The sequence below is a fragment of the Rhinopithecus bieti genome, unplaced genomic scaffold, assembly GCF_001698545.2.
Source record: "Rhinopithecus bieti isolate Rb0 unplaced genomic scaffold, ASM169854v2 scaffold_19708, whole genome shotgun sequence".
Taxonomy (NCBI): domain Eukaryota; kingdom Metazoa; phylum Chordata; class Mammalia; order Primates; family Cercopithecidae; genus Rhinopithecus; species Rhinopithecus bieti.
This window is the reverse complement of record NW_016810765.1, coordinates 2,041,475-2,069,366: the sequence shown is the minus strand read 5'-3', so window position 1 is coordinate 2,069,366 and position 27,892 is coordinate 2,041,475. Positions and strand designations below refer to the sequence as shown.

Below are 27,892 nucleotides of genomic sequence, written 5' to 3'. Positions count from 1 at the left end.
TGGCAATATAAATACTTGAAGGGGCTTGTCTTGAAGCTGTGCATGCAAAGTACTTTTCACAAAAATGTAAAAATATCTATTGTCCATCTGAAAATATGGGGGTGGAGGCTGAAGAAAATTATGAGGAAATACCTTAAGCTCCTGCTAGGCCCTCCCTTGAGTCTTCCGTAGTAGAGAAGGATCCTTGAGAGTTTGTATGATACTTGCTCTTCCTAACAAGGTACAGCCAGGATAAAGCTACCTTAACTCCATCTTGAAGCTTATATACATACCCTTTCCTGAGATTCACATTAATAAAACAAGGACACAGATTGGGACCTGACTCATTTAATTCCATGAACCAGACCTGTTTTGAGTGCCAACCATGTGTCAAGAATTAGTTTCTCTCTACTTGAAAATATGAGTCTCTTTCTCTTTTTCTTCTAAGATTTGTGATCTCTGCGATCTCCAATCACCAGATGTGGCCCCACTCAGGTTGTCTTCATTGTCAAATTGGAATAGTGATAATAATGAACAAATTTCAAATGTTTAAGTTGTGTCAAGCACTGCTTTAAGTGCTCTTTGTGCATTTTTTCAATACATGCCACACACTGTCACAGTCATTGTTGTCAACACTCCCATTTCACAGATGAGCAGGATTGAGCTTTTCCCCAAGGGCGCATGGCTAGTGAATAGAGACACCTTTCAATCCAGGAACTCTGGCTCTGAATGCAAGCCTGGGACCAGTGTGCTACACTGCACCTTAAGAAGTTTACAAAGAGGAAAGGAGTGGTTTGTGAGTTTAATGTCCAGTGTATATAATAACTATCAAATGAATTCACAATCATTTACTTGTGGTAACTCTAGCCATGGTAAGAGATGTTTCTCTTGACTAGAATATATCTGTTTGGTGAGTTAACATCTGATGGTTGCTTGATGGTGTTTTGACTCTCATGTCTTCAGTGAAACTAGGGAAATTATTACCTAGGAAATGCCATGCCTTTTGGAGATACAAATCTTTCAAAGAAATGGGTCCTGTGAGTTGTAAGGGTCTCATAGTCTCTTGACAAATATTAGAAAACCAGGTGAGGACACAAAGAACTTTAGTTGCTGGTGATGGCTTCAGAAGTCAGGGACTCTTGAGCAGAATCTTGAAGGATGGAGAAGCTAGGTAGAAGAAAGGGGAAAAGGCATCCTAGACAGGGGATGTTCTGAGGCCATGTGTGGGAAGGAATGCTTGGTGACTGTGGAGATGTGGGAAGCTGTGGCAGCACAGACAGGGCCAGAAGCTGCGGTCACAGGAGAGGAAGTCAGGAGGAGCTGGGCTGTAAGGCCTTTGACACTGTGTGACTAGACAGGGCTTTCTCCTGTGGGCAGTGGGAGGCGGGATTGGAGGGGACTGTCTAGTGACCATGAGAGCATCATGGAGGCCATTGCCATTGACAGGCCAGGTTGAAGCTGCTGCAGGACTGGAGCAAAGGGGTGCCTTTGGCTATGGAGACAAAGGGATGAGCATGTGCAATGTGTGCAATTTTCTACCTTAAGAAAAAAATAAATTAATAAGTGGGAAAGTGAAATACTATATGTAGAAAAAGGCTAACAAACATGGCAAATGATCACTTTTTAAAAAATTTTACTTTACGTTCTGGGATACATGTGCAGAATATGCAGGTTTGTTACACAGGTATACATGTACCATGGTGGTTTGCTGCACCTATAAACCCGTCATCTAGGTTTTAAGTCCCACATGCATTAGGTATTTGTCCTAATGCTCTCCCTCCCCTTTTTCCCCACTCTTGTCACTTTTTTTAAAAGTCAGCAATAAAAATAAATTGAAACTAAATCAAATAAATTGACACTATAGAGAACAAAATAATAAGTATAACAATGTAATATAGTAGTAAAAGAAAGTAATAATAAAGAGAATAAAAGCCACTTTGGTGATAAAAGAGTAAGAAAAGTTGTAACAAAGAATCAAAGTTGATATAGTATGCCAAGACACTGTAAGAAAAAATAATTTAGAATGACAGATTTTGAAAAAGCTTAATTTTCAGCAAGTTTAAAAAATTGATAGGGCAGATAAAAAGTGTGAGTTCCTAATTGGAATTCTCAGGTGTAGCAAATTCTGTGGGTCTTTGTTAGAAAGGGGAGGTGCAGAGGACCCCGAAGGCAGGGAGCATCTCAGGTCTTGCTCCTGACAATCATGAAGGCCCAGGAGTGGTCCCCTCCACCCATGAGGCGTAATCAGTCATCCTTCTGGCTTCAGTAATCTTGCATGCATGTACCACAAGGAGCCACTGGGTTTCTCATTTGCATGGCTACATTGGGGACCATGCTGTTAAGTGCAATCAGCAATATAGGGAGAGGAACAAGGAGGTGAAAGAAAGAGAAGATAATGAGTTTGATTTTGAACCTTTTGAGCTTTAAATATCTAGTGTTCATCAAAGGCAATATAGCCCATAGGCAGCATCTATTGGAAATTAATAAAAATAAGGGTCTAGGCATTCAAGTTAGTGGTGCGGATGGAAGAAAAGACTTGAGAGCCGTTGAAATTCTTGTGGGGAAGTTGAAAGCAACACAGCGGAGAGAGGATTGGTAAAAGATAAAAGTCGTGGAAGCAAAGGCTAGAAGCTAATATGTGTCAAGAGGAGAGCCAGAGATGGCCAGAAGCTAGTATCTGTCATAGGATAATTCAACTCATGATACTAGTTTCCTTGATTTAAGGATCTCGCATATGCTGAGGTCCTTGTGTTAGGTCCTGCTGTTGGTTGTGGCTCACAGAGATGGGGACGCTGACAGCTCAAAGTTCTTTGTATCCTGTTCCTTTTGACCAATGTGAGCTTAAATCTAATATTTCTTTGAATCCCTGATGTTGATATCACTTAGAGTTCTTTTATTCTCTCCCATGAGCATCAGTTAAAAGAAAACATTACTTATTGGACTATCCATGAGCAAAGAGGCACAGAAGTTCAGAGACATTAGTGGAAACACCTGAGCTGCCTGAATCCTCTCCAAACTGGTAAATGACTCCTAAAAGATGAGGAAATTCAAATTCTGGCTTCTGCTGAGAATTGAATATTTCCCAAACCGCCTGATGCACAGCCCCAGCTGAGACCTAATGCAAGTATTTTGCTTAAGAGAACCCACAAATGCGAGGTGCTTCTAACAATGTATGTCAAGCAGTGTGTAGCTGATGGTAGGAGTTAGATTTATGCATATTGTGGTTGTCCATTTCCAGCTGCTTTTGTGAAGTCAAACTTTTTTTATGTTAACGGATCACATTATTATCACATTTACTGGAGAATAATGAGATATGGTGGTGATACATCATTGGCAGCTCATAGCGCCATTTGAAAACATGCTTGTTTTTAAGTCTGAAATAATAGGTCAAAGAGAGAGAGGCACACTCTGCATACGCGCGCGCACACACACACACACACACACACAAACACACAGCTCTTAACAACTGGTCTTGAGTAGCTGTAAATGCTTTGTTGCCAGGAGTGAACCCTAAAGTGGCTCACAAGAGTGTCCTATTTCTTCCAATTAACTACAAGGACAAACACATCTCAAAGTTGAGATGAGTGACCAGTACGATTTGCCAAAATTCTAAAGAGCACTCACCATGAAATGGATAAAGATTACCTTTGGGGATTTGCACTGCATGGATTCCATGAAAAGTTTGTTGGACATTGTGTGAGATAGAGAAATAAAGTGTATTGTATAGGATACTATGAGGTTCCCTGCCTTTGCTTCACACCTCAGGCTTACAAACGTGCCCCATAAACATTCCCTCTGTGGATCTTGCATTTCATATATGTATCTAAACTCTTATAGTCAAATTACACTTTTAGTATTTGCTGTCTGGTGTGATGATGAATCTTATACGTGTCCCTTCTTTGCATGAAGTAAGATAGTCAACCTCTTCAAAACTTTACATCATTCTAGATTTAAGAGACAAGGAAGAGCTTCTCAGGCAGAAGGAATAATGTATGCCTGACATGTTCAAGGAATTACAAGTTAGATTTTGTTTAGGTGCGTGGGAGGGGATGATGGTGATGACAGATAAGGCTGGAGGGATGGAGAGAGGCTGTGGCCATATAGAGCCTCAGTACAAGGCTAAGTATTTGAAGTTTATACTGGAAAAAAAAAATCAAAGGGGAGGGATAAAGGACTCAGTCATCTTTGCACTGGAAAACAGAATATGTAATTAAAGTCCCACAGCTGCATCTAACATTGAATTCTTCCAGGTTAAAAAAAAAAAGTTTAATCTTGTGATATTAATGGAATGACATTTTGAGGTCTTGAGAATGGGCACAAAAGTGGGAAATGAATTTCAATATGGGAAAGACACTGAGGATGATGTTGATTAGATAATTCACTCTGTAATCATCATGCTATGTGTTAGTAAGTATAACCCTGGAAAGGTCTTGAGACTCTTCCCAGCCTGTTCACCCATCCCCTGGGCCAGAACACGCCTTAGGAAAAACAGTCAGCTAAATATTGGGCAGCAACATGAAGGGTCTTTGAACAAAATGGGAAACGTTATTCTGCAGTGCAGAAAAGTCACAGTACAGATCTGGGAACTAAATATTAAAAATGAGTGTGGCTGGATATGTGGAGAATGTTGGACCCAGAAGGAACCTTAGATATCAGATGTTACAACAGCTTTATTTTGAGGGTTAGAAAGGTGAAGTGATTTGGTTATGAACGCACAGTTTAGGCAGCAGGGCCAGAATCCTGACCCTCTGCCCTGTGGTTATCTCCTCCCCAACTTGGCTGCCTCATGTCATCCCAGTATTCCATTTGGTTTGTTGCATGTCTTGTGAAGCCCTCAAGATTTTCTCATCTGTTTTCCTCTCTCATTGGTAATGCTCACTTAGTGACTTCATTTCAAATCCTTAATCCCGCTCAAATAAATATCCACAACAGGATCTGTTTTCCTGCCCATCCTTTAAAGAGCGCATGAATTCATTTTCTAATGTCCTTCCCTCACAAGGGGGACCAGGCACAGGGCGAGGCTCATCGATGACCCAAGATGGCGGCCGGGCATTTCTCCCAGAGATCTGTGAAAGTGGAGGACAAATATGGAGGGACGGAGATGAGCCGGGGTAGAAAATCCAGACTCCGTGAGGATAAATCCAAGTGAGCCACTCAGACAATACGAGGCAAGAGATAGAAAATGGGTAGTGGATTCTGGGAGGCCAGTGAGTAGGAAGGATAGAAATGAGTAGAGGAACTTAAGACAATCAAAAATTTCTGAGTAGAAAATTGGGTGCTTTATAAAGCACTTACCTCTGTGCTTTCTTTTGTGCTTCCTGTGTGTGTGGATATTTAAAGGGGCTGGAAATGTGCAAAAACATATCACTACTTAGACATTACATTGTCATCTTGCTGTTTCTAGTGATGTTAATTATCTCCATTTCAGCAGATGTGTGGCCTCAGATGGTAAAGTCAGCAGCCTTTTTTTCTCACCTGGAAATACATACAACCATTTGAGGTGACAAATGACAAGGTGTCAGCATACCCTGAACTTGAGTTGGGAGCTATACACAATATTATAGGTTTCCGAGCATCACAAACACCCTCTCTGTTTCTTCACTGGGCACTAAATGTTAATACTTATTTCACTGGGCTGTTGGCAGGAACAAATGAAGCAATCTGCATAAAGTCACTAGTGCAGTGCCTGGCACATGCCATTCTCTTGAGCTCCCCTCTACAGATCCCACAGGTCATATGACTTCTTGGGGTACAGTGGCTCACACCTGTAATCCCAGCACTTTGGGAGGCCAAGGAGGGCGGGTCACCTGAGATCAGGAGTTTGAGACCAGCCTGGCCAACATGGTGAAACCCCATCTCTACTAAAAATACAAAAATTAGTGTGGTGTGGTGGCCTGTGCCTGTAGTCCCAGCTACTTAGGAGGCTGAGGCAGGAGAATTGCTTGAACATGGGAGGCAGAGGTTGCAGTGAGGCATGATGGTGCCATTGCACTCCAGCCTGGGGGACAGAGTGAAACTCTTGATTCCAAAAAAAAGAAAAAAGAAAAATCAAGAAAGGCGTAGTCAGATACAACTGATGTTAATGAAGTGTCTACTTTGTGGTTCAGTGCCTCTCTGTTTAATCACCACAATACCTACTAAGTGGACTGTTCCTGACACTTTAAAAGAAACCTAAGGAAAATGACAGGTAACATGGGAGAGGCTAGAAGAGATCCTAAAGATCGTCTAATTCATAGACACCAATCTAAGACCCAGAACATTTGCAGAGGGTACACAGCTAGTGAATAGCACGTATATGGTTAAAGGCCAACACTTCTGGCTTCTGGTCTATTCTTCATTCTACCATGTAACTCATCCCTGCCGTTGATACGTCTGTAGTTTTTGCTGCACTGACTACTCAGAAATAGTGCTGTCGATGGTGATCCAGCCCTGTGTCACTGAGGAGACTCGCAGTGGACTAGCTCTTCACTTACTGGTCTTGGTATTGGTTGAGACACTAAGTATATGTGTTGTAATTCCTTAGGGCATAAAGTAGTAGTATCCAAGAAAATACCTCCAAAGCTTTACTGCTTATAACTCTAAAATTTTATTTTTATTAAAAAAGTATTTATATGGAACTTAACACATAGCTGGTACCCTTTGAAGGATTTTACAAAATCAACTCATTTAATTTTAGAATAACTCTGTAAAGGAGATGCTGTAGTTGTCTTCATGTTTCAGATAAACAAAGTGTGGCACAGAGAAAATAAGAACTTTCCCAAGTTTGCAAAAATATGAAGAAGCAGAATCTGGCCCTAGAGTTCATGGTCTTAACTACTCCACTTACTCCACCGACTTGCCTCTCAGGAATTATCAAAACTGCTGATTCTTCCTCCCCAGAAAGCACATTCTTTCATTCATTCTTCCCCTTTCTGGAAGTTGTGTCACTTTTCTTCCAAGTGGCCTATAGTCCATTTAGGCTTTCCCAATGCTTGCTTTTTTTTTTTTTTTGAGACTGAGTCTCGCCCAGGCTGGAATGCAGTGGCGCTGCAAGCTCCACCTCCCGGGCTCACGCCGTTCTCCTGTCTCAGCCTCCTGAGTAGCCGGGACTACAGGCGCCGACCACCACGCCCGGCTAAGTTTTTTTATTTTTAGTAGAGACGGGGTTTCACCATGTTGGCCAGGATGGTCTCGATCTCCTGACATCGTGATCCACCTGCCTCGGCCTCCCAAAGTGCTAGGATTACAGGTGTGAGCCACCGCGCCCAGCCAGGCTTTCCCAATGCTTTCTATGTCTCTGATTATCTTGCCTACCTGTATTCTGACTCTAACATCTCCGTTCATTTTGCTGTACACTTCAGTTATAGGAAATTAGAGTCCAGTAGGATGAAAGGTGAAATACCAAGACATTCACCATTAACTCATTTACCAACACTATATGCTATGTGCTAGGTATGAGGGACATAAGGAACTAAAATACACACAGTTCTTATCCCCTTGGAGCTTTCAGTTTAGTCAGGAAGCGAGACATTAAACAAGTAATCATACATATAAATGTAGATTTCAAACTAATTTAAGTGCTATGAAGAAAATTATTGGATGCTGTTTTGAGAAAATATATAACCTAGTTTACATTAGATAAGGAGATGTGTAAGGCCTCCAAAGAAAGGGATTTTTAAGTTTATAAATCAAGCATATACAGTATAGGCCAGGAACGGACTAGGGGTAAGAGCATTCAAGGCAAAGGGAACAGAAGTGCAAAGACTCTGAAGCGGGAAATAGATTGGCACATTCAGGAAACTGAAAGAAAATTCATTAGAAACTGCATGTGTCATAGGGGATTTTACATGTAGGGGAGGGGGTGGCATGGCTGGAGAGGTGGTAGAATCAGATCCTGCAAGCCTTCCCAGGCCAGAGTGAACACTTCAGACTTTATTTTATATTCAAGGGAAGCCACTGGAAGATTATAAAAGAAGAACAGATTTCATTAAATATAAAATCAACGTAGATTCAAATTTTCTGGATGGGCAACACTTATGTTCACAGGAAATGCTTTAAAATATGCAGAAGATAATTAAATGGGCAATGGACAAAGTGAAAAGCTTAGACTTTTTTTTTTGGAAGTATCTGAATGCTCCTTAGTCATTTAAAGGAGAATTGAAAAATAGCAGTGAGTCCCACATAATCCAACCTGTGAGATTAAGGTTCTTTGTGGGGAAGGACAAAGATCTGTAAATTTACTGTTTCCTTCCAAAGGCAATTTCGAATTTTGATAGGGATGTGGCAAAGAATTAATGGAAAGCAGGTGACAATAGGAATAAAGAGATGGGTTAGAGGCTGCCTTCATAGACCATGGGAGAGGTGACCACGGTTTGAAGTAGGATGGGGGCAGTCAAAATGTAGTAGAAAAAAATCAAGATATATTTGTATATATATTTAATATATATAATTTATTCAAGTTGTAACCAATAGGATGTGTTGATAGACTGGCTCTGGGGATTAGGGAGGAAAAAATGTCCTGGATTATTCTCAGGTACGTAGCATAAAAACTTGGTGGATGTCATAGACCACTTTCTGAGATGGGAGACACATGGCGTGAGGGTTGCCGGCACACCCTAGCTTGCAGCGTAGCCTGTGTGGTCCTGGGGTGGATGTCATAGACCACTTTCTGAGATGGGAAACACACGGCTTGAGGGTTTCCGGCACACCCTAGCTTGCAGCGTAGCCTGTGTGGTCCTGGGCATCCCCCAATACCATGGAGAAGCTGGCTTCTCTTTGGTTCTCAGTAGCTGTCTTTGTGGCAAATGCCTCTCCACATCTGAAAAAACAAACAAAAAAAAGAAAAAGAAAAAGAAAAAACCCCTCTTGCTGCTTGGTTTTAAATGAATCTTGGATACAGGTAGCCAGACTAATGGTGTCTCAACTTGTCTTCCAGGATTTTAGGATTTTAATTTTAGTATTTTTCACTTCTCTCTGGAAATCTATTCAAATCTGATGTTGAGGGAGTGCATAGCTGCTTCATTATTAGTTTACTGATAAATAAATATAGAAAATATAATTGGGTCATGTAGCTATCGCTAACCAGTTTTTAAAAATATGTATTTCTTGGATCTTACATAGGCCTGAAAGTTTAGTTGCACTACTTTAGGAGTCTCTTTTTATGCATTTGTTCAATTAAAAGCTAAAAAAGACAAATCCTTAAGAAAATACCAGTATTTTTCCTACATATGAAATCAAAGGTCCTTGTCTGAAGATGAATTTTACTAGTTACGAGAATCTTCCTATTTTTCTAGCTTAGTCCCTGTCATTTCCTGTAATAGACTTATATTTTACCAGCAGCTCTCACACGATTTCTTTGTGAAAAATATTTCTCTGTATAGAAGAAAGTTTATCATTTGGAATGTTAAATGCAATTATATTGACATATGGTGATAATGGGATAAAGCATACGGGTTAAAGGTTGCAGGAACCATGGCTTGGCAATTAGCGATGTAAATGAAACATTCATTATCCATCATGCTGAGAAGTTGATGAACTGTACAGTAAATCTGAGCCCACAGTCAGGACTGAGATAAGTCATTTCAGACAATACAGTGGAGTATTTATGAGCACCAGGAACAATGTTTCAGATTTCTGTCATGAAGGTTTCTTTACCTATTTAGTTGAATAAAGACCTTATAAAGTCCAAGCCACAATGCTGTCCTTCCACAGGAATAAATATGAGATTCTAAAACTTTCTCTTAAGATGAAGCATTCTGAGAGCTAAAGTGGCTAGATGTTGACAATCACCATTTTTCATAAGTGCATCCCGTAAGAAAGATGTACTGTAGGTTGTTTGTCTTGAAGAAGACCAGTGATGTATTTCAAAATTCGAAATTGGCTTTGGAAGGAAACTGTAAGTTTACAGATCTTTGTCCTTCCACACAAAGAACCTTAATCTCACAGGTTGAATTATGTGGGACTCACTGCTATTTTTCAATTCTCCTTTAAATGACTAAGGAGCATTCAGATACTTCCAAAAAAAAAAAAAAAAAAAGTCTAAGCTTTTCACTTTGTCCATTGCCCATTTAATTATCTTCTGCATATTTTAAAGCATTTCCTGTAAACATAAGTATTGCCCATCCAGAAAATTTGAATCTACGTTGATTTTATATTTAATGAAATCTGTTCTTCTAAAGTTCTTTATTTAATCATGTAAAATAGTATCTTCAAAGGTGAAATTAAAAAAATCACTGGAGAAATGTTAGAACTTCATTTATTTAAGATAACTAGTGATACAGCTAGCAAACCCAAGAAGCTAAATGGAATGGAAATGCTCAGTGGTGCTCAGCCATTACCCAGGACCAGAGATTCCTTTGTTAACAGTTCAATTTGTTGCAGCACAAGTGAGGATAAATGGGGCCCTGACAAAACTATGAAAATGAATGATAATCATAATAACATCTGACATGTATTAAATTTGATGTTATGCCATTTCTGTTCCACCAAATGTACTAATATGGGCATTGTTCTAGGCACATGAAATAAATCATCTCAATTCATCCTTCCAATAACCCAATGAAGTAGATCATACTTTATCCCACTTTATGGATGGGGAACCTGAGGCTCAGAGGTGAGAAATGATCGTCCAATCATCCACGTTCACAAAACTAGTAAACAACTGGGTTAAACTTCAGCTCCGGCTCCGTGCAATTCCTCATTGAACCTCTTTGTTATTGAGCTTGCTCCGACTGATCTCCTATATATGTGGCCATCCCATCGTTTCAGTAGTGCCCCAGTTTGAAAGTCCACTTCATCAGGCATCCAGTGCCTTCCAGCCTTTAAATGTCTCCTATCAAACTGGAAACAATTAGCCTGGGAAAATCATCTATGCCAGTGAATTAATTTATTGAATGTGTTGTCCCGTATCTTTCTATGGGGATGAAAGGCTGTATTTCTGCCATAAGAGAATGCTGGCTGTCTCTAGAAGAGCTGAGGGAAAGGTTGGATGGGGTCCACGCCCAGCTCTTACAATGGCCTGCAGTGGTCCTCCTCAGCCTTGACTCACCTAGGAAACTTGCAAGCATCAGATTCCCAAGTCTACCTCCAGAGATTCTGATTTAATCACTCTAGGCTGGGACCCAGTTCCTTAGAATAATTCTAATGTGCAGCCAAGGTTGGGAATCCCTGGATGGAAGTACGTGATTTGGTCCCCTCTAACCTCACCTACTATTTATTATCCCTCCACCTCCCACTGATATAGACATGCTGTCTTCCTTGCTTTTCCTAGAACACAACAAGCATGCTTTTGCCTCAGGGACTTTGTACCTGCTGTCCCCTCTCTGACTAGAAAACAGTTTCCCTAGATTCCTGCATAGTTAGCTCCCTGAACTTATTTCAATTCTCTGCTGAAATGTCATGTAAATGGTGGTATCTTCCCTGACCATCTTATTTAAAATAATACTTCCCTTTCCCCTAATATTCTCTGTCCACCTTATTCTGTTTGAGTTGCCTGCACTGACCTATCAACCATTGACATATAACGTATCTACTTGTTTATATATGTATTCTGTTTCACCAGCATTGAAATGTGACTTTCACGAGGGTAGGGACTTTTGTCTGTTTTATTTAATGCTGTATCCCCAAGAATGCCTTGCATAGATTGGAACTAAGAAATATGTATTGAATTGAATAAATGAATACATTTGGGAAGGAGCAAAGGAGTCCTTGCCCCTAAAATTCATTTCTTCAGTCAGCCAGCAAATTGTATGGAATGACATCTATGTGCTGAGCTCAGAGCTCTGCGCCTGGGATAGCATTTTACAGAGCATGGCTGGCCAGTGCTCCTGCTTACTTCGATTTTCTGCCTTCCCACCATTCCTGTGCTTATTATATTCTTTCTCAGAAGACTTTTTCCCCACTGTTGAGAACAGGGCAGTCTGAAAAACCTCCCTACTAAAACTGAGGTTGGCACCCCTCNAAAAAAAAAAAAAAAAAAAGTCTAAGCTTTTCACTTTGTCCATTGCCCATTTAATTATCTTCTGCATATTTTAAAGCATTTCCTGTAAACATAAGTATTGCCCATCCAGAAAATTTGAATCTACGTTGATTTTATATTTAATGAAATCTGTTCTTCTAAAGTTCTTTATTTAATCATGTAAAATAGTATCTTCAAAGGTGAAATTAAAAAAATCACTGGAGAAATGTTAGAACTTCATTTATTTAAGATAACTAGTGATACAGCTAGCAAACCCAAGAAGCTAAATGGAATGGAAATGCTCAGTGGTGCTCAGCCATTACCCAGGACCAGAGATTCCTTTGTTAACAGTTCAATTTGTTGCAGCACAAGTGAGGATAAATGGGGCCCTGACAAAACTATGAAAATGAATGATAATCATAATAACATCTGACATGTATTAAATTTGATGTTATGCCATTTCTGTTCCACCAAATGTACTAATATGGGCATTGTTCTAGGCACATGAAATAAATCATCTCAATTCATCCTTCCAATAACCCAATGAAGTAGATCATACTTTATCCCACTTTATGGATGGGGAACCTGAGGCTCAGAGGTGAGAAATGATCGTCCAATCATCCACGTTCACAAAACTAGTAAACAACTGGGTTAAACTTCAGCTCCGGCTCCGTGCAATTCCTCATTGAACCTCTTTGTTATTGAGCTTGCTCCGACTGATCTCCTATATATGTGGCCATCCCATCGTTTCAGTAGTGCCCCAGTTTGAAAGTCCACTTCATCAGGCATCCAGTGCCTTCCAGCCTTTAAATGTCTCCTATCAAACTGGAAACAATTAGCCTGGGAAAATCATCTATGCCAGTGAATTAATTTATTGAATGTGTTGTCCCGTATCTTTCTATGGGGATGAAAGGCTGTATTTCTGCCATAAGAGAATGCTGGCTGTCTCTAGAAGAGCTGAGGGAAAGGTTGGATGGGGTCCACGCCCAGCTCTTACAATGGCCTGCAGTGGTCCTCCTCAGCCTTGACTCACCTAGGAAACTTGCAAGCATCAGATTCCCAAGTCTACCTCCAGAGATTCTGATTTAATCACTCTAGGCTGGGACCCAGTTCCTTAGAATAATTCTAATGTGCAGCCAAGGTTGGGAATCCCTGGATGGAAGTACGTGATTTGGTCCCCTCTAACCTCACCTACTATTTATTATCCCTCCACCTCCCACTGATATAGACATGCTGTCTTCCTTGCTTTTCCTAGAACACAACAAGCATGCTTTTGCCTCAGGGACTTTGTACCTGCTGTCCCCTCTCTGACTAGAAAACAGTTTCCCTAGATTCCTGCATAGTTAGCTCCCTGAACTTATTTCAATTCTCTGCTGAAATGTCATGTAAATGGTGGTATCTTCCCTGACCATCTTATTTAAAATAATACTTCCCTTTCCCCTAATATTCTCTGTCCACCTTATTCTGTTTGAGTTGCCTGCACTGACCTATCAACCATTGACATATAACGTATCTACTTGTTTATATATGTATTCTGTTTCACCAGCATTGAAATGTGACTTTCACGAGGGTAGGGACTTTTGTCTGTTTTATTTAATGCTGTATCCCCAAGAATGCCTTGCATAGATTGGAACTAAGAAATATGTATTGAATTGAATAAATGAATACATTTGGGAAGGAGCAAAGGAGTCCTTGCCCCTAAAATTCATTTCTTCAGTCAGCCAGCAAATTGTATGGAATGACATCTATGTGCTGAGCTCAGAGCTCTGCGCCTGGGATAGCATTTTACAGAGCATGGCTGGCCAGTGCTCCTGCTTACTTCGATTTTCTGCCTTCCCACCATTCCTGTGCTTATTATATTCTTTCTCAGAAGACTTTTTCCCCACTGTTGAGAACAGGGCAGTCTGAAAAACCTCCCTACTAAAACTGAGGTTGGCACCCCTCTCCTACTTCATTGTGGAATCCTGGAATGGTCTTTCTTACCCTTTGTCCCTAGCAGTCCCACATGCTTTGGGTCATTGCATTTCTTCCCTTCTCTGCCCACCCCCACTTCTCTCCTTCAAACAACATCATCTCTCAGCAATATACAACCTCAAGGGCTATGGGGCAGGGGAGAAAGAAGGGCCCAGGAGGAAGCTACCCTGGTGGCTTCAGCAGGGTGCAGCAGCAGATGTGGGAACCCAACCCAAGAGGAACAGTTTAGGAGTGTTGAGAATCTCTGCTGAGTGGAAGAAAGGTCCAGGCCCTGTGTGTGTGTGTGTGTGTGTGTGTGTGTGTGTGTGTGTGTGTGTGTGTGTGTGTTTTGGTAATGAGAAAGAAACTCAAGAGAAAGCTTCATATATCTTCAAACACAAAAAAAACAAAGAACAAAAAAAACTGCTGGCTGGACGCAGTGGCTCATGCCTTTTAATCCCAGCACTTTGGGAGGCCGAGGTGGGAGGATCGTTTGAGGTTAGGAGTTTGAGATCAGCCTGGCCAACATGGTGAAACTCCATCTCTACTAAAACTAGAAATACTAGCTAGGAGTAGGGGCGGGCACCTGTAATCCTAGCTACTTAGGAGGCTGAGGCAGGAGAATCGCTTGAACCTGGGAGGCGGAGGTTGCAGTGAGCCGAGATTGTGCCACTGTACTCCAGCCTGGGCAACAGAGTGAGATTTGTCTCAAAAACAAAACAAAACACAAACAAACAAAAAAAGAAAATGTGGTGTATATGTATACCATGGTATACTACTCAGCTTTTGCAGCAATGTGGATGGAACTGGAGGTCATTATCCTAAGTGAAATAACTCAAAAATGGAAAGTCAGATACCACATGGTCTCACTTATAAGTGGGAGCTAAACAGTGTGTACACATGGACACAGAGAGTGCAATAATATCATCGGGGAGTCCAAAAGGTGGGAAGGCGGGAGGGTGGTAAGGAATGAAAAATTACCCACTGGGTACAATGTCTACTATTCGGGTGATGGCTACACTAAAAGCTCAGACTTCACCACTACTCAATATCCGTGTAACAAAACTGCACTTGTACAGCCTAAAATCTACAAAAATTTTAAAAATTTCATTTGTGCTTACTGTCTTTACTGAAATATTAAATATTTACTAATGAGTTGATTACTCTGTGTACGTGAGATTGTCTTTTGTAGTTATAAAGAAGGGATGCTTAGAAGTAGTATCAGTGTTCTTTCTTATCCCTATCCCTTCCAAATCTCATACCAGAAAACGCTGGAATTTTTTGGAAGGAAATAGAGAAGAGTGAAATTAGGTTTAGGGATGGTAGTCATAGGAGGAGGGGAGTAATGGAAGTTATAGAAGTGGTGGTACTTGGCGTTGGTCCAAGCTAAAGGCTGGAGGATGATGTGTTAGAAATGAGCCTGTATCGCCGGCATGAAGGCTGGGTGAGGAATCCTTGTGCTTTTTCTGGGAGAGGTAAGGCCCAAGAGAATTTGCCTGAAATGGGATGATATACAACCCAGTTTCACACCGAAGAAAATTTGAGGAGTTCTAGGGCAAATGTAAAGAGATAACATTCCTTGCATGCCTGAAGAGAAGACATATGGGCAGAGTGAGAAAGTGATTTTAAAAATGACAAAATAGGCTGGGCAGAGTAGCTCACACCTGTAATCCCAACACTTTGGGAGGCTGAGGCAGGCAGATTGCTTGAGCTGAGAAGTTTGTGACCAGCCAGGGCAACATAACGAGACCCCACTTCTACCAAAAAAACCACAAAAATTAGCTGGGCATGGTAGTGCATACCTGTAGTCCCAGCTACTCTGGAGGCTGAGGTGAGAGGATCGCTTGAGCCTGGAAGGTCAAGGCTGCAGTGGACTGTGGTCGTGCAACTGCACTCCAGGCTGGGAGACAGCGTGAGACCCTATCTCAAAAACAAAAAACAAAAAAAAGACAAAGTACAAAATGGTCCTCTGAGAATATTGCTCCTCTTGGTCATTGCAAGGAGATGCATTCTAATGGGATGTTTTCATTTCCACTCCCAAATCTGAGACGCTTGTTTCCCCTCCAGTGTTTCACACAGATGGTTAGTGAACAAGTCCTTCCCCCGACCAAATAAACTTGATTTTCTGTCTAGTCCTATTCAGTTCAGGTTAGCAAGTAATAGGGCAAATTTTTTTTTCTTCTTTGGGACTTGAAGTATGGTGTTTTATAATTCACTGAGTGATTACAGTGTGCCCATAACTTTATGTAAATTATTTTTATTTCTCATAACTCATCAGTGTAGTAGATATTAGTGTTCCCATTACATCGATGAGGAAATAGAAGCTCAGCAACAAAAAGTAATCCATAGCTGGTAACAGAATTTGAACTCAGCTTTTTCTGTCTCTAAAATCTACAACCTCTTCGCTACTCAGAGGTGCTAAAGCTCCCCTGTTTCCTCCGTTTTTAACTTTCTTCAAATCATTATTTTGTCCCGGTTTAAAGAATTGGGTCAGGCGCAGTGGCTCACGCTTATAATCCCAGCACTTTGGGAGGCCGAGGTGGGTGGATCACCTGAGGTCGGGAGTTTGAGACCAGCCTGACCAATATGGTGAAACCCCATCTCTACTAAAAGTACAAAAATTAGCTGGGGGTGGTGACATGCACCTGTAATCCCAGCTACTTGGGAGGCTGAGGCTGGAGAATTGCTTGAACCCAGGAGGTGGAGGTTGCAGTGAGCCTAGATCGTGCCTCTGCACTCCAGCCTGAGCAAGGAGTGAGACTCCATCTCAAAAAAAAAAAAAAAAGAAAAAAAGGAATTGAACTGGAGGCCAGGAATGATGGCTCATGCCTGTAATCCCAGCACTTTGGGAGGCCAGAGCAGGTGGACTGCTTGAGCTCAGGAGTTCAAGACCAGCCTGGGCAACATGGTGAAACCCCATCTTTACAAAAAATACAAAAAATTAACTGAGCGTGGTGGTGCACACCTGTAGTCCCAAACTACTCAGGGGGGTCAGGTGGGAGGATCGCCTGAGCTTAGGAGGTTGAGGATGCAGTGAGCTATGGTTGTGCCACTGCACGCCAGCCTGGGGGACAGAGTGAGACCCTGTCTCAAAAAAAAATCTTTTTAATTAAAAAATAAAAAAGAGTCAAACCTATTCTGTTCCCTCTGCTCTGCCCAAATTTCCAAGTAGACAATCTGTTATTTGAAATGACCCAATTAAATTTAAAAATACCTATCCTTTCCTAGCCCTGAAGACTTAAAATAGATCTACTGTCTTCTAAGAGTCATTTTGTTTAGTTTTCACTTGCTCCTTCTATTTATAAAGGAGTATCATTTCTCTACCTGCTTTATTCCATCAATTACTTTCCACCTTTTTTTCTGTGGGGTTATTTTTACCAAAATTAATTAACACATGGGGTCTCCTAGGTTTCCTTGTTGAATTTCCTTGTTGAATTCCCTTTACCAGTTGAAACATAGGAACAGGGAAAAAATATTCTTACATTACTGCACCTACATAAGATGTACTTGGCCAGGTGCAGTGGCTCACTCCTGTAACCCCAGCACTTTGGGAGGCCGAGTCAGGCAGATCACCTGAGGTCAGGAGTTCGAGACCAGCCTGGCCAACATGACAAAACCACTCCTCTACCAAAAGTACAAAAATTAGCCTGGCGTGGTGGCAGGCATCTGTAGTCCCAGCTACTCGGGAGGCTGAGACAGGAGAATCACTTGAACCTGGGAGGTGGAGGTTGCAGTGGGTCAAGATTGCACCACTGTAGTCCGGTCTGGGCAAGAAGAGTGAGACTCTGTCTTAAAAAAAAGAAAAAAAAAAAGATGTACTAGTGTGTATGTGATGTGACTGCAAGATGAATGTATTACACTTAGGAAGGCAGGCAACATGAATGAAGAAAAGATTGTCCACCATAAATCAAACTTCCTTCCCATTCTTCATTCTGGTTTCCTCCCAGGGCTTACAAAAATTTCTGTTTCTTCAATGAAAAGGGTTTGGAAGTAACATGGCCTGTTTATTGCATTCCTTCTCCATCAGTGCACACAGTAATTCAAAGTTTTTCCTTAAGCTGGATGAATACCAACAACAACAAAAGACCGCTTTGGTGAAGTAAAATTAACTTGGGAAATAAGCATGAACTTAAAGTAATATAAAGCAGGGGAAGTTGGTGGGATCTCAGGTTACAAATTTCAATGTAAGAAATTATATTGTTGATTTGATTTTTGTTTCTTAATACAAATTGTTCCTTTTCCCAGGTGGAAAGGTTTTGGAGGAAACACACACTTTTCCTGTTGAAGGAAAAGAGCAAAAAGTGACTTGGTTGGGCTTCCCAACTTCTGTTAAAGCCACTTAATTTTTTGAAATCCATGTGTGACTGTCTGTCAGTAATTTACATAGTCAGCCTGGGTACAGTGGCTCATGCCTGTTAATTGCAGCACTGTGGGAGGCCAAGATGGGAGGATTGCTTGAAGCCAGGAGTTTGAGACCAGCCTGAGCAACATAGTGAGACCCTGTCTCTACAAAAAATTAAACAATTAGCTGGATACAGTGGTGTGTGCCTGTAGTCCCAGCTACTCGGGAGGCTGAGGTGGGTGGATTGCTTGAGTCTGGGAGGCCAAGGCTGCAGTGAACCGTGATTGCACCACTGCATTCCGGCCTGGGTGACAAGCAAGAACCTGTCTCTAAATAAATAAATAAATAAAATAATTCACAATGTTCACAAGTTGCAGTTAACCTTCTCCATAGGAGGAGACTTTTGCAAAACTCCAGAGGTTATTTGTGGTTTCCTTTAAGAGTTTGCTTAGAGCTTGGAGGCAGACAGTTTCCAGAGTTTCAAGACTGCGTAGCAAGTGATCGGTTATGCCCCAACCTATGTATTGCTGTGGTTGCGTAGCCCCCAAAATGACTATTGCCACTTTAAAAAAACAATGAGAATAAATATTTTTGACTAAATAATTGTAACTATCGAAGAGTCCATCCCTGAGAAAGCCACTTCATACCAGTAGCTAAGAAGCAGTGATCATTCTGTTATTTCTCTCTGTAATGGACACTGGTGTCTGCTCAAAAAGTGGTTCATTTCAGTGCCAGGATAGGATAAAAACACAAGCAACACAAAAAAAGCCCTTTTCCTTCAGCTTACAGAGGCAGAAGGGAGGCTTTCCCAGCTGACACCTGGTTTAAAGCCAGAAGTGGAATTTCAGGATTCTTGGGTTAAAATATAGTTTGTGTGGGGCCCTATGCTCTGCTTTCTGACCTCGTATGGGCAAATTTGCTGTAATTCAGATTTGTGTTTGGCATCTTTATGAACCCACTGAGTCCCATGCCGTTAGTGTCCTCCTTATCGCAAGGAGAGCATTTCTGCTATCTTTTTGTCAAATAAGCCAGAGTGACTTTTCCTTTCTCACTTAGCATATGGTCTGCAAACCACACCTGAGTGGTTGGTGGCTTTTGTGGGCAGTACACAGAGTATAATGGCCTCTCCCTTCGGGAAATAATTGGAAATAAAAACAGAAAGCAGTAGCCAATTCTTGGGTCTGCTCTTCAGTCAGAATGACATTTAGGTTTGGTTTTTCCTGTTTTCTGGTTTTTGCTGAATTTTTTGAATATTAATTTACTGAATGGTACAGTTGCTTTGATGTGTACAATTTGCAGCCATTCAATACTCTGTTTAGTGTTACCCAAACACCTCGATAAAGTAGCAGTTATTACCCTACCACTCCAGCAATCCCTGACTCCCGACCCACCTTAGTCTTCCTCATTGCACCTTCCTTCATGTCACATTGCTGCTGTTTGTGTCTGTCTCCTGGCTAGCAGGTGACTCTCCTTAAGCAGGAACTCTGCTTCATAGCTCTTTCTTCTGGAAGAGTGCCTAGCATATAGAAGGACTCATTAAGTGCATGAAGACCTAATTCATATTTGACAGCTTTTGAGGATTCTGTAACTCTGAGTTGATTAGTTTTCATTTTGTTATTGTTGCAGCATTAAAGAAATGCCTAAGTTGATGAAAATTAAAGGATATAGTTTGGCCACTTTCTTATAAATATTCTTAAGATGCAAAAACATACATTTGATCGCCAGTTATCAAAATTGCAACCTTTCACATGGGAATATAATTTATATGATATTTAAATCATATCTAGTTTCTATGTTTATCATTTATATAGTATTTCTTCAGAATCATTTCTGTGGCATTTTCTGTTTTGCCAGTCTTTTAGTATCTTTAGAGAATTTTTTGTCAATTTCTCAAGAAGCATATCTACTTTAGCTTGCTATTTATGGTAATTTGTAGCAAAAATTTAACAAATGATACAATGTCTCTAGCTATTTATTAGTTTACCAATTACTAATTTTTTGTCAGATTTTTTGAAATTTAATTTTTGGTATCTTCCTTCACAAATTTACTTTTGCATTGGTAGTTGAGATACTATCAAAGTTAAGGTACTAATCATACTGACCGTTATGAACAGTCATTTCTGGATTTCTCCATTGTCCCTTTGCTATTTGGAATTATTTTGGGCTTCATTTTCTTTATTAGGCTGACTGAGCTGCTCTTGGTTAAAAAACAAAATTTAAACTTTAAAGAAGATATCAGTTAAGTTTATTGCAAATTGTTGCAATAAACCTAGAATGCTTTCAACAGTTTTGCAGGATTTTGTTGTGGTTGAAATGTTAGTTTCATTTGGTTTACTTTTAGCTTTAGTTAATTTTAGTTTTACCATAATATTTCACCAGTTATTTCATAGTCCATTTTAGATGAATGTCAATTTCACGAAAGGATCACATTTCAGATACTGAGTCCTTTTCAATTTTGAATCATATATTCACTTGAAAAGCCATTAATATATTTTAAAATAAGGTAATAGATTGGATTGAAAATGTGTTTTAAAAAAGAAACTTTATCACTTAAAAAAAATCCTTGATATTTTAATGCCCAAGGAATGAATTCTCATTCCCAAAAGTGTTTGGTTCGAAGTTCAGAGAAACTTAGAATAAACTTAGGTAAAATGCCTGAGTTGAAACTCAAATAAACACACTCTAATTAACTTAAAACAAGTGTAAGGGTAAAAATAATCTTCAAAGAATGTTGCCTCAAATGAAGTCAAAAGTTTTACTATAAATGTTTATAGTAAAATTAACAAAAATAAGTTTTAGTGGACTAAAGAATGTGGTGAATACATTTTTGGTGCATTAACAGTAAAAAATCGGCAGTGCCCTGATATTCTGGGAGGAATACCTGCATTAGGGTTATGATATTAATACATTTAGTTTTTAATCCTAAAAAATGACTTCATTGCTCTTGTCTAGATAGAGTATAATACCATTTTCCAGGATTGTTTTCAATTTAATTATTTGAAACATAAACATTTATTTTTTTCATTTCAAAGTGTTTTGAGAAACCATGACAGAATATTCAGGATAATTTTAATTGCTACCACTTTTTTGAAAGTAATCTAGAAATGTTGATTTAAATTTTTAGTTCACGTTCCCTTTTATCCAGCAAGCCTACTTTGATAAGCTCTCCTACAGAAATACTAGCATCAGAATATAACAACATATATTGAAAGTGTTTCACCCCTGTAATCCCAGTACTTTGGGAGGCTGAGGCGGGTGGATCACCTGATGTTGGGAGTTTGAGTCCAGCCTGACCAACATGGAGAAACCCCATCTCTACTAAAAAGAGAAAATTAGCCAGCCGTGGTGGTGTGTGCCTGTAATCCCAGCTACTTGGGAGGCTGAGGCAGGAGAATCACTTGAACCCGGGAGGCGGAGGTTGTGGTGAGCCGAGATTGTGCCATTGTACTCCAGCCTAGGCAGCAAGAGCAAAACTCTTAACATTTTTCAGTTGGAAGCAATGGAAAGCAACCTTAATGTCCATCAACAGAGGAAGGATTGAATCAATTGTGGTACAGCCATGCGAAGAAGTGCTACGGAGCTACTGGAAAACAGTTCAGTTATTCTGCATGTACTGATGCTGAGGGATGTCCCCAATGTATTGAGTTAAAAAATTTTTTTTTATCTGCAGAATAGTATGTATAATTTAATCTCACATTTTAAAGGATAAGAGATGTATACAATCAGAAGAGAAACCAGAGTATAATAATCTCATATTTTAAAAGCAAAGCAATAAAACCCAACTCATATATGAGTACCATAATGAAAGATTCTAAGAATATCTCTCAAACTGTCAATATTGGTTGAGAAGGTCTGCTGAGAGGCCTGGAAGGGGTTAAGTTATATATCTTTGTTTGACTTGTTAAATCAAGGCATCTATTACTATTGTTATTTAAATTTTTGATAAAGTACAGTGTTTTTGGTAGTAGAAATTATGCAAAGTAAAGACTTACAATTTCTTTTTTATTTTAATGTAGCATAGAATCCGTACAGAGTCTCACACCATGCAAGTGTCCAATGATTTGTGATTAAATCAAAGAAGATTCAGATTACTTGGGTGGTAAGAAATTCAAAGGGAAGTGGTCAGATTAAGGTGAGGTAAACCATACTTTTTTTCTGAAGTGAGTTTTTTATGAGATGACTTCAACTTTGACAAAATTGTTGATCCTCTAGTCAGCAGGGGTATATATATATATATATATAATTTTACAACCCAAAGATAAGAGACCTGGAGAACGTTCTAGATGCAGCTGCAGACAGACTTGAAAGTCATTGACATGGGGCCAGGAGTAGTGGCTCATGCCTGTAATCCCAGCACTTTAGGAGGCCAAGACAGGAGGACCACTTGAGGTCAGGAGTGTGAGACCAGCCTGGCCAATGTGGCAAATCCCCGTCACTACTAAAAATACAAAAATTAACTGGGCACGGTGGCACAGGCCTGTAATCCCAGCTACTTCGGAGGCTGAGGTGGGAGAATCACTTGAACCCAGGAGGCAGAGGTTGCAGTGAGCCGAGATCGCACCACTGCACTCCAGCCTGGGCGACAGAGCGAGAATCTATCTATCTATATATATATATAAAGGAAAATCATTGAAATGGAAGTGCTAGTTCAAGGGCAAGGTATAGACAAGCTTTCTGCGGAGGGGAATTAGACTTATGTGATCCTCCTCCCCAGGCAGCAGTGCTGGGATGGCCAGGGAGGGATTGGTGGCGCTGGGAGGTGACAGGACTCCCTCTGACCTGCCGCTGTGATGCACGTATAGCTGGAGAGCAGTTTCCAAATCACTGAAGAAAGAACAGAGAAGATCAGAGAGATGTGAGTGTGTAATTATTAATACCTCCAGTCCTTGCTCTTTCACACCCAAAGCGAGGATCCAAGAGGATTAGGAAGCCAGGGAAGATGAGAATAGCCACAGTGGGCGTGAAAGGGTAATGCTGAAAACACTGAAAAGGACAGTGTTCGGATAGAAGACAGGAGCCAGTGTGTGCTTCCTGCAGCTGGATTTTTACACCCCTGATAGACTTGTGCTGGGCAGGCTGGATTCATTTAAAGACTCACGAGAGATGCACAATATATATTAAAAAAAAAATAGGTCAAGAGATGAGCCTTTAAGGTGCCTCCTGTTAGGGGAGGAGGAAGAAGAGAAGTCATCAAAGAAAGCAGGGAAACAACCATGAGAGCAGTGTCATGCAGTCACAGCAGCGAAGTTCTGGAAAATAGTTCTTTTTCTTTTAAAGAGGTGATCAATGGAGTCGAGGGCAAGTGAGAAGTGGAAACCAAGGAAAATAAAGAATCTGTGCTTTTTTTTTTTCTTTTTCTTTTCTTTTTTTTTTTTTTTTTTTGTGACAGGGTTTTGTTTTTTTTTCCCAGGCTGAAGCGCAGTGGTGCAATCTTAGCTCACTGCAACCTCTGCTTCTTGAGTTCAAGCTATTCTCCTGCCTCGGCCTTCTGAGTAGCTGGGATTACAGGCATGTGCTGCCATACCCAGATAATTTTGTGTTTTTAGTAGAGACGAGGTTTCACCGTATTGGTCAGGCTGGTCTTGAACTCCCAACCTCAGGTGATCAACCCACCTCGGCCTCCCAAAATGCTGGGATTACAGGCGTGAGCCACAGTGCCTGGCCAAAGATTCTGTTTTGAATAGGTCCTTGGTGACTGCCGACAATAGTTTCAGTAGAGGAGAGAGTTTATTAATTTGTTAAACAGATATTTATTCATCACTAAGTATGTTGGAGACACTATACCAGAATGAGCAGTGAATAAGACAGGCAAGGTTATGATTTCATGAAGCTTAGCTTCTCCTTGTGGGGGAGGTGTGGCGAGGTAGGAGAAGTAGATGATAAACAATAAATAAGGAAAACGGTCATTTTGCATAGTGATCATGTGTGTGCCTGTGTATGAGCTGAGAGTGACAGTGGTAGGGTTGGACTGCAGAACAGTACTTTGGAGAGAAAGCCCTCACAGAGAATAGATATTCTATATAATAAGAAGCCACACATGAAACTCCCTATATAATAAGACTCCCTATATAAAAGGAAGCCACACATGAAAAAATCTGGGGATAGTACATTTCAGGCTGAAGAAATGGCAAATCCTAAGGCCCTAAAGCAGGAGCAAAACTGACATATTTGAAGATGGCTAGTGTGATTGGACCTCTGTGAGTGGGGGGAAGTGGCATAGGATGAAATGAGGGAGGTATGTAGGGACCAAACCATGGAAGGAAAGCAAGATTCCCAGAAAAAGTGGGTGGGAGAGGCACTGTTCCATGAACACGATCCAGTTGTCCAAGAAAGTTAATTTGGCAGAAAGAAATAGAATGTTAATGTTGGTTCAGATACAGAATCTAGTATGTGTTTTATTTTAAATAAGGGAGGATTAAGCATCCTTAAAGACATAAGAAAAGAGAAAGCTGACTCCTTTTCTTCCAGTGACCATTAGTAACATATTCTGTCACAAGGCACACAGCCACACACTCAATGCTGTCATTAATCCCACACAGATAGGCTTTGCCTGCGGAGTGAGCATATAGTATCCCCTGAAGCTTGTGGCTTTTCTGCCTGGAGCTAGTTTGTAAAAATCAAAAATGATATTGCACTTACATTGGTATATTTCTAAAGAGTTTTTTTTTTTAGACGGAGTCTTGCTCTGTCACCAGGCTGAAGTGCAGTGGGGCAGTCTCGGCTCACTGCAGCCTCCGCCTCCCGGGTTCAAGCGGTTCTCCTGCCTCAGCCTCCCGAGTAGCTGGGACTACAGGTGCCTGCCACCATGCCCCGCTATTTTTTTTTTTTTTTTTTTGTATTTTTAGTAGAGACGAGGTTTCATCATGTTGGCCAGGATGGTCTCACTCTCTTGACCTCATGACCTGCCTGCCTTGGCATCCTAAAGTGCTGGGATTACAGGTGTGAGCCACCGCGCCTGGCCTCTCACGAGCTATTTGTAAAGGTTAGGTCTTCAGTCAAGAATTTTAAAGCTGGATCTTAGTGGTTATCTAGTCTCACCTCTCCATTTCATAGGTAAGGGAACTGAGTCCCAGAAAAGCATTGATTTGGCCAAGTTCAGAAAGCTAAACAGTGACTGTCGATGTACGATTCTATCTCTTAACTCCTAATCCAAATGTCTTCTTGCTAGATAAGGCTGTTGCCTTCTACATTTGAAGACTCAAACCCCATGGATGGAGGGAAGGGCATTCAGAACAATTGACTACTTCCTTCTCCTTCATATCTATTTCGTCTTGGCTTCTGTGGCATCATTTTTTCCCAAATGCCCCCCACCTCCTGGAAACTCCGTTTCGGTTTCCTTTGCTGGCTCCTCCTCTTGTGTGTAGCTTCTACATGTTGGAATTCCCAGCTCAGTTCCAGCTCATTGACTTTTCTCCAACTGCATGTCCACTCTAGGGGTTATATGTTAATGCCCCCCCAACAAATGTACATCTGCTACTGAACTCAAAACTTCTAACTTGCCTGCATGGTATCTCCATTTAAATATCTACTGGATATCCAAATTTAACATGTACTAAACAGAACCTTTGACCTTTTCTCTAAATTTGCTCTGTATCATTCTTCTTTCTCAGTATAGTTAGTCAGCAGCATTAAACAAGTGTCTTCTATGTGCCAGGGTCTGTTGTAGACACTGGGGTTACAGTAGTGATGAAACAGACAAAAATCTCTGTCATCAAGTATCTTACATTCCAGTGGAGGGAGAAGAACCAAGGAAGTCAAGCAGATGGCGTGTTCACTTCAAAAAGGCCTAGTCCCAGCCACCACCTCTCACCTTAACCATTGTAATAACTGATCTCCCTCCTCCTGCTCTTCTGCTGTCCAATCAACATAGCAACCAGAGTAATTTCTATAAAACACAAATATAACACAAATTTTAATTTGGACACCCCCTTCCCCAACTTTAAACCTTCTAGTCACTTCCCATAGCTCTTTGACTAAAATTCCAAACCCATTCCCATGGCCTGCAGACCTCTGTATCATCAGGTCCTTCCCACCACATGGATCTTCCTGGTCTCCCTTGGCTGCAGCCACACAAATCTCCCCTCTGTTTTTCTGATGCCAGCTTCTCGGCACTTGCTATTTCTTCTGTCTGGAATTCTCTGACTTCGGAATATGAAAGGAGCTGGCCACTCCCATGATGCAAGAATGTCGACCCACATACAACCATACCATATCTTGGATTGCCCAGTTTAAACCTTCCTTCTGCCTCATCATGCTCCTTCCCGTCACACTATTTTGACATGTTGCTATTAAAACTTATCTTATTCATTTATTTATTTGTTGTCTGCCTCCATGCACTGAAATGCAGCTCCATGAGAGCAGTGACATGTCTGTCTTGTTGGCTTCTGTATCACTGGTGCCTAGAAGAGTGCCAGAAATGCAGGAGTTGTTCAGAAGTATTTGTTCTGTAAATCAACGAATCAAGGAATGCATTGTGAATGAGGTTATTGCTCCTACCCTTGCCCAACAAATAATCTTTTAAACCAAATGAGGTTGAGATCCACAGGTCAATTCTAGAGGTGCTCCTCTAGTGAAGTCTTGTCCAAATGCAAGTTCCCATCTTTACTAATATCTTTCAAACAGTGTAACTCAATCCAAGTGCTTAGCCTATGGCAACTCATTAAATTTCCTTTCCTCTTTTATTCCTTGACTCATGGGCACCTCTCACTGTCTAAACACAGAAGAAAGCTCTGTCTTCTCCATGCTTCCCCGTGCTCTTTATCCCACTCCCTCTTCCCCGCCACCCCTCTCCTTCTCCATATTGGGCCGTCCAGCACTTCCTATCACCGCCATACCATGCAGCATATTCTCCTCCCCACCTTCTCTTCTGCAGTATCCACCAACATGGCTTTTAATCTCTTAGTCCTCAGAGAGCACGGGAGAGGCAAGGAAGCTAAATAGACGACACCAGAACCTTTCTTGGGGATGGGGGATATGAAAGTTCATCTGTTAATTATTTTTGTGTCATCCCAGTCCATTGGAGGAAGTGGGCAAGTACACCACCAGTTCGTGGTTGAAGTGGTATTACGAGTATGTTTCCTCCAGGAGAGTACAGAGTAGTTGCATCTAATTCAGACTTGGGCGAGCACTCCCAGAATCTTGCCTATGCTTGTTATGGCTCACTTAGATGACTACACTTACTGCAAAGCCTATTAACACTTAAGCTGCATAGTATACCAGGTACCATACTAAGTCCTTTAAGGTAACTTGTTTAAACCTCACGTAACTCTGTGACACCAATACTCCTGCTATGATCCCATTTTATGGATGTGGCAATTGAAATTAAGTAACTTGCTCAGGATCTCATGACCAGTAAGTGACTTGACTTCCAGTGCAGGCAGCCTGAACTCCAGCATCTGGGCTCTTTGTCGTGAAGCTATAATACTGCCCCGAACAGAAGACCTCAGTCTTCACCTCGTTTTACATAGGACTTGAGGAAAAATACACATTGTCAGATGGAGATGGAGGGGGAGATGGTGTACCAGGTGGGAGGGGTGTAGGTATGTGGCAGTGGATGTGTCTCAGAAATGGCAACCATTCAACGAGGTTGGAGCTGAAGACACAGTGGGGAGTGAAGGAAGCTATTTTATCCATTTAAAAAAAATTGTAAATCAGAAACTGAATATCCAGTTTGCTGGATAATC

The 27,892-nt window shown here is 41.0% G+C and overlaps 1 protein-coding gene and 1 long non-coding RNA gene across 14 annotated transcripts in view; one reads left to right on the top strand and one right to left on the bottom strand.

Annotated features, from left to right (window-relative positions):
• Positions 1-27,892, top strand: part of PRUNE2 (prune homolog 2 with BCH domain) — a 301,804-nt gene that overhangs the window by 127,420 nt on the left and 146,492 nt on the right. The window lies entirely within an intron of this gene.
• Positions 1,596-26,337, bottom strand: LOC108542640 (uncharacterized). Its single transcript, XR_001889324.1, has 3 exons — positions 26,218-26,337; positions 5,275-5,454; positions 1,596-5,045 (listed from the first exon to the last, which is right to left on the bottom strand). It is a non-coding gene; the product is annotated as an uncharacterized LOC108542640 (long non-coding RNA).